The following is a 7,964-nucleotide window of genomic DNA, read 5'->3' on the forward strand; positions in this document are numbered from 1 at the left end:
CTTGTTGGCAAACATCATAAATTTGAGATATATCGTCATTTACTTAACTACTAAATTTAAATTATCATTTACCTCGGTTTCAGACCATTCGAAATTGTAATACGTAAGTAACATTTGTCAGTGGATAGATGGTTAGAAACAGACTTTGCAAAACCAGCTTGTATGCCAGACACCCAGTTAAATACATATAGCTCATAGCAAAATAAATACACAACAGTTTGCTTGCAGTAATATGAATAATACGTTCAGTGGACTTAGAACAATATTCATTTTTGCTTTTTTTCAGATGAGTCACGTTTCATTGAGCAATCACATATCAAGATTATACTCAGGTGGGGATAACTTGAGATCATATCTACTCCAAGTTCATACAGTAATATGGCATACCAAGTGGTGGTGGAAATATAGTGATCAGAATTAGGCAGTAGTAAACGTTCTAACGTGTACATTCCGAGGAACTGTACCATTAATGTCACAATATGATAGGGACCACATCCAACGATCCTTTATGGTACCACCTGATTCCAGCTTACTAAGTGATAGCACTAAACACCATACTGATGCCATACTGGTCGACACAATCATTCCTGAAGAAGAAATGAAATGACTCACTGGTTTTCAACCCCATCAAGCAGGTTCACAGATGAAGGAGCAAACATCTTATAAGAATAGTGACAGCGGACACAGTATGCAGTGATACCTTGTGGGAAGATGAATCTACCTATTGTTACGTCCCCGTTCGTTAGTTAATTTTCCGTAAATTCGTTCCAACGAAACTTTAGCGACACAAGTACTTTCTTAAATAAAACTGGTTTATTCTTTCCAAATACAACCTTACGATACACTTAATTTCAACAGTCGCTCTATAACAACGCTATAACTCACGTCTCACGTGGCCAACAATATTTTATCCGCATACATTCAATTACTCATTACCCTGTTATGTTGTGACCATTTTATATATACCAGACTACCCCCAATCTAGTAGTCTCCCGACAATTCACGAAGGAACAGGATATTTCTAGAAGGAGGTGGCGTGATACTTGTCACGTGACCTCGCTGACGCAACACTGTCAATATGGTGGTCAATGACATCTTATGCAGAGATAAGAAATCGAATGTCCTATTATTATAGTTACAATGGACAGAAATCCCAGCTCACTTTGTCGAAAGATTAATCTATCTGTTAATATGGTGGTAAATGGCATCTTATGCAGAAATAGAGGACCGAATTTCCTATTAATATAATTACGAAAACATATTTCCTAGCGACACCTTATGGGAAAATGAATCTACCTGCTAATATGGTGGTCAGTGGCATCAGATACACAAATAGAGGATCGAATGTTTTATTATTATAGTTACAAGGGATAGAATTCCACTCCACTTTGTGGAACGATTAATCTACTTATTAATGTGGAAGTCAGTGGCATCTTAGGCAGAAATATAGGATCGAATGTCCTATTAATATAGTTACAAGGGATAGTTCACAACGACATCTGGTAGACACACGATCAAATTTCTAATTAACTTTGTGGTCACAGATACAAGTAATAGTGACACTATAGAACCTGGTGATGTTCAAGCATTATTAAGTCAACGTTTTGTTGCAATGAGAACAGCGCGGTCAAAGAACAAAAGGTTATTTTTCAAGTCACAATATAATAGGTTTGTCGATGAAAACAGGAAGACAGAACCAGTACTTTCATTGTGTTACATTCTCACCTTTACAAAAACTGGAAACTATTACACAAAGAAGGAGATAGAAAGAGTATATAATTACTGTAGTTTACTCTATAGAGACTCATTCATGCGCTAAGAACATTTCATTTTTTTAGGTTAAAAATGGCTTGTTTACTTGAGACTGATTGACCTAGTTGCTCATGTACTTCTTGCAAGGCATTTTCACACGTGGCTTAATGTTTGCTGGTGGTTGTCATTAGTTTATTTATGTATGATAGTCTACTGCTTCAAGATACTAAAAACACTGAATAATACAAAAAACACAAATAGATAAAACCAACAAAACATTTAATACAAGCACTTTCGAAAGGTAAACTTCCTGAAGACGCTTGGTTTAACAACTGTTGTTTGCCAGTCATCTGTGTAAGACATTCTATTGGTTGTTAGTCTCCTGTATAAGACATTCTATTGGTTGTCAGTTATCTGTATAAAACATTCTGTTGTTGTCAGTCGCATGAGAATGTCACTGTATTGGTTGTAAGTTTTGAACCTCACTCAGTTTAGGAGTAAATTTGCTCCTTATGGATTTTCTTTTTAATAAATGGAAAAATAGGTTTTGAAAAATGTAACCGTGCATGCTGAAGGCTATAACAATGGGGTCAAAAGCTCGCAGAAACAAATAAATTGTTAATTACATAGAAATATGTCCTAAGTTATTTTTTGAAGTTCATATTATTAGTTTGTTGAGTTTTGCGCAAAATAACTTAAGGGTATCTGCTCTATCCATCCCTAATTTTGAATTAATAGACTAGAGGGAAGTCAACTGGTCAACACGTCCCACCGACAACTCTTGAACTACTTTTCTCAAACCGAATAGTGGGGTTTGACTGTCACTTTCACACACACAGCCGCAAAATCTAGTTTAATTTTTTTTGGCTGTAAAGGGGCCTCAGATCTACAGTAGGGCTTACTTACCACCAGCCCGCACTAGGCCCAGAGGCTTACCTAAGCTCACCGTTACCTATATACACCAAAGCTGTGATACCATGTCTTTACTATGGAATAAGAGGCACAGGTTATTGTTATGTAGAGAGATAGAGAATTCACAGGTACGTTTACATGTAAATTGATTATCATTTTCAGTTCCATCTATTGCTTATTCACATGACATTTCTTATAAAGGAAATCCATGGCAAGTAATCCTTTAAGTGTTCTTTCGAACTTTCATTGCGAACTTCTTACTAAAGAAAGCTTCTCTCCTGATACTATAGGAACGTTATATGACTAACTAACTCTTTCGGAAAATGTTCTGGAAATTTTCCTTACAACTTGTTCTTACACCGAAAACGTCAGAAAATAATAACACGACGAGTAAATTTCTAGTTTCTCTACTTTTTAAATTCAATAATTATTTTTGAATAGAGAACAGTTTCTAAATTTGTTCTCTCTGCCTGAATATGTAAAACAATAGTTCAGAATATTTGATATCCCTATTAGTATAAGAAAGTCATACAGTAAAATTTTAGTTTAGGAAAAGTCTTTTAATTATTGCTTTGCAATTTGAAATTTTTACTGTTACAAAAAAGTAAAAACGTAACAATTACCAATAGAACGTTTTAAGTTGTTTTTTTTTTTTTTTAGTTTTACTATCTTGATTTTAACACAATAACTGTTGGACTGGCTCATTATGGGTAGTTGAAATTCAGACTGGCATAAAGAAGTTAAAACGTAACACTTACTAGAAGAAAATTATTTAATTGAATTCTTATAACATGATCACCATGTTTGAAATTCTGACTGGTATAAGGGAGTTAAAACGTAACATTTACTACAAGAAAATCATTTAATTGAATTGTTGTAACATGATCACCATGTTTGAAATTGTGACTGGTATAAGGGAGTCATAAGGTAACATTTACTACAAGAACATAATTTAATTGAATTATTGTAACATGATCACCATGTTTGAAATTGTGACTGGTATAAGGGAGTCATAAGGTAACACTTACTACAAGAACATAATTTAATTGAATTATTGTAACATGATCACCATGTTTGAAATTTTGACTGGTATAAGGGAGTCATAAGGTAAAATGAATTACAGGAAAGTTATTTAACTGGATCTTACTTAATGAGTATTTTCGCAAGTATGTTATATTGTAACAAATCTGCAGGCAGGTTTACTTGTATAGCTCATTAGCTTTGGACTAATGAACTTTGTTCTAATTAACACGCTTTCCATTAGGAGCTCCTCACGACGAGAAGGTTGAATATCTTAAAGAGTAACTTGGTAGTAAAAGAGTAAACATAACATTATATGATGTTCTAATAGGAAGTATTAAGATTCTCTACCAGCTGTATTAAAACTATCCAATGTTCCAGTTTAAGTTTTAGTGTCTAGTTAAAAGTTATTGATCCAACGTTAATGGAATGGTTATGCTAAACATCGGTTTTACTGTTATTAATCTTTCAATACTTTTATTTTTATCTTAATCTATAATAGTTATTTAAAACATTTGAGCTTTTAACTCGGCGGATTGGATGTAATAACATGTTTTGATTTGTCTCTGCTTCAAAGGACCACATATTTGAGGTCCGGTGCATCTTGGGAGGGACCTTAGAAATATGCCTTTTTTTTCATTTTTAATAAAGCTTACAAATATTTTACTTTGTGTAGTACATGTAGGAATTTTCATTACCAAGTGAGCTTCTAAGGAGTTACGATGTAAGGATGATCGTTTTCTAGCAGTTACAACGTAGCGACACCTATATTGATAGAAATTATAAAAACTCAATTTTCATCAGACTTAAAATCACTGTATAACAGCAACGCAAGTGAGTTTCTTTTCTTTCTGGATTTTTGATTTGCTATTATACAGCGTAACTTTTCTTGGATACCCCTTTCAATTAATTTTATTTTTTTAATTTAGCCTTCATGTTCAAAACGCCCTCTCCGGGAGGTTCAACGGTAAGTCTGAGGGCTTACAACGCTAAAAATCGGGTTTTAATACCCACTGTGGGCACAGTACAGATATCCCGATTGTGTATCTTTGTACTTAAAAACAAACAAACAAGTTCAAAGTAAACCAGTTTTAGTTAACACAATTGATCAGTATATAAAATGAATATAAGTATTATTAGCTCCAAGTGGAAATACTGGTTGCGCTGTTTCAAAATGAGGATTATGATATGTTTTAGCTTCTTGAAAATAAAACATCACTACTGATATATCACATAGATGTTGTTATTACTCCCCCCCCCACACTTCAAAAAAGAAAGAAAAAGAGTAGCAATATTGTAGCTTTTGAATTTAGTTTCAGTGCTCAAACTTCATAAACTTTAGTATATCTTAAAAATATAACTAAACAATTGGTGGACAAGCAAAAAAAACTGTGTTTACTTTAGTATTCTTCACGCGTGTCCGAGCACAGGAAGTGTAAAGTATTATAGGTATGCCAGTGGCGACAGGGGAATCGATTTGACTTCAACTTGTACAAACAATAGAATTGGCAAAACAAGCGCAAAGCTAAAGTAAGCAGAGGGCCTCTGAAAGATCAACAGTCCACTCCTGTAGAAAATCTGGACATAGTGTGTCTCTCAAGCACCAGCTTAACGTAGCGCTGCAATCACTATAAGAATGTTAAAAAAAAACTGTTATAATCAAGGAAAAAGATATACTTTAATTAAACCAGCTTGTGGAATTGCATGCAAAATTCGTTTTGAAAAATATAAATGTATTATACGAGCAAGCCAAACGTGAGATAACTAAACCTTACAGATGGAAACCGAATGAAAAATTTGGAAATTTATAACCATTTAAATAAAACAAAAACGTAATTACACAACAATACTTGAGACACTGTGAAAGTATATTCTGTTCTTATTTTTCCGCATAAATATCCAAAGTTTTACAAAGGAAATATTGCTTTCTTTCGTTAAAGAGACTTTAACTACTTAGGCGTATATGTAAGTAGATTTATGCATTAAAATTGGTGCTTAACCGAAGAGAACGCTTACTTATAGAACATGAAATACCTCGCCACGTAAGTACCATCTCCTCGATAATGGTATATATATAGCAAACTGTTGTTCTTTAGGGACGGTAAATGTATACATAAATCACAAACTTCTCTTCAGAAGAACCACTGTGGATTTGTTAACATCTTCTCTCATATTTTAGTTTTTAACGTTTTTTTTTGTTAAAATGGTCAAGTAAGATTACGGCTTTTTCGTGATCCTTTTCTAGTCTTTGTTATATTAATGAAGAACATACCACCTTCACTTATATAGCTAGTAAGGAAACAAACGTTCTCTTTTGAATGTAAAATAGTGATACAACACGAGACTTGCACCGGTCTCAGACAATGCTAGTCAAAGAACAGCTGTGACGGGTTTTTACATACTGAGTTACCAGAGGTAAAGAGACAAGACAATTAAACAATCCTTGGTAATCAAACAACACATACGGAAAAAGGAGAATGTCGCGTTTTCCCGCCGGGGATCTATTTTAATAGGGAGTAGGCCTACAATTGGTGTCAATCACAGTCTGGGTTGTGTTACTAACAGTCGCCATCAACCGTTTATACACATCTGGCGCAATTGACATCCCACTTCGCTTGCAGCTCTAACTGAAACGAGAATTCGTGGTCTGGCTTCTCTGCCGCCCAGGCAACGTCCAAAATCGCTGTAGAATTCAGATCGTGACTGGCTCTGGACAAACTAAAGTAGATTCTGGATGTTGTCTATCTCAAACTAATGCCAGACACAATGTGCGATATGACATGATGCATATCATATTGAAAGATGTATCGTCTTCTCCCCTCGTGAAGCATCGTTCATAGTGTCACAATACGACAATGTAAGTATTCATAATGACCCTCTTGACTATTAGACAGTACAACAAGTCTAAAGCAGCTGATACCGGCCCACTGCATGATAATATCTACAGCACTCTTCTGAGCTTGACAACACAGTTCAACAGATTACCATCACACATAGTTCAGTTCATCTAAAGCAACAAAAAAAAACAAGAAGATTAATATTTCACACGATGGTTTTCACTTCATTTTCGACGCTCATAACACCGTGATTAGAAAACTTTGCAATCACGTCTATGCCTCATGAGCAACCTATAAATATTAGTGTCCAAAGGATGCCGCAGCATGGAGCCCTGTTGATCTCTAGTTCTAAACTCTTATTACAGTCGAGGGTGAAGTATTTAAGGCTACACATTCGGTTTGAATTGAGCAACGCATTTCAAAATTTCATGTGGATTGAATATATCGTGGGCTGCTATGCCACATAAAGCACTTCCAGTGGTCTACCATTTTGTCAACCATCATCTACGGTGGATTTGAGTAGGCACATAAAAAAGTCTCGGACATTCCTACAATTAGTCCAACATTTTATTGTTTTCCACAAATTGTAATGCATACTGGAGAGATTCAGACATTTTGGCAATAAAGATAGAAAAATTATATTTACTCTCCAGATAATAAAAAACAACAAAAAACTTTAATTCGGTCAACGTTTTCCCTTTGCGGATTCATTAGGCCTAGTAGTACCAGAACAATTTCTTGTACTGTTGGTACTAGCCCTAATGAATCCGAAATGGTGAAAGAAATGTTGATTGAGTAAAAAGTTTTTATTTTTATTTGGAGAGTAAAGTTCAGTCCAATATCAGTCCTGATGTCGCGTTTTAAGTGGGAAAATCAAATGAAGCTCTACTAAAATTAAAAAAGCTTCCAATACATATAATAATTCTACGTATATTCACTTGATTTCTGAATTCCTTCTACAATTTTAATTTTTGGCAAACTGAATTGAAAGCTAGCATGTATCCATCAGGGGTCCAAGGGGCTTTACATATAAGTTAGTATGGACATTTAATATGATTAGTTAAAACATAGTAACACTCTTATGAACATTTTAAATTTCACAATATGGAAGTAAAATTTTAAGCTTCATAATATTACGAATATTACATTGAAGTAAATCAGCATCGCGTTTACAGGTTCTAACGTAATGATAGAAACATCCTCAACTTACAGTAGACGTTTACAGAACTGTCAAAAGGCGTTATTAATGAAGGAGTAAGGGCAAGAAAAAATTAACACTTTATACCAACCAATTCAAACATGTTTATAAAGATTACACAACAGTTATGCTAGTTCGAACAATTAAAGGAAACAAAACGTAAAAAGAGCATGTTTTTTGTTTATCTTTGTTGATATTTTAAAACAACTGTTCAAACAGTAAGACCCCCCCCCCACAAAAAAAAA

At 34.4% G+C, this 7,964-nt stretch overlaps 1 protein-coding gene across 8 annotated transcripts in view; it reads left to right on the top strand.

Annotated features, from left to right (window-relative positions):
- LOC106467118 (headcase protein-like) overlaps nt 1-7,964 on the top strand; it is a 94,721-nt gene that overhangs the window by 47,649 nt on the left and 39,108 nt on the right. For 2 of the 8 annotated variants that reach the window (XR_002612356.1, XR_002612361.1), the window contains one exon: nt 287-804. The exons of the other annotated variants lie outside the window; for them this stretch is intronic. The gene's annotated coding sequence lies outside the window, so the exon portion shown is untranslated. Of the gene's footprint in view, nt 1-286; nt 805-7,964 lie in introns of those variants that run through there. 8 annotated transcript variants of the gene reach the window in all.

This window comes from Limulus polyphemus, unplaced genomic scaffold (assembly GCF_000517525.1).
Source record: "Limulus polyphemus unplaced genomic scaffold, Limulus_polyphemus-2.1.2 Scaffold2494, whole genome shotgun sequence".
NCBI classification, from domain to species: Eukaryota; Metazoa; Arthropoda; class Merostomata; order Xiphosura; family Limulidae; genus Limulus; species Limulus polyphemus.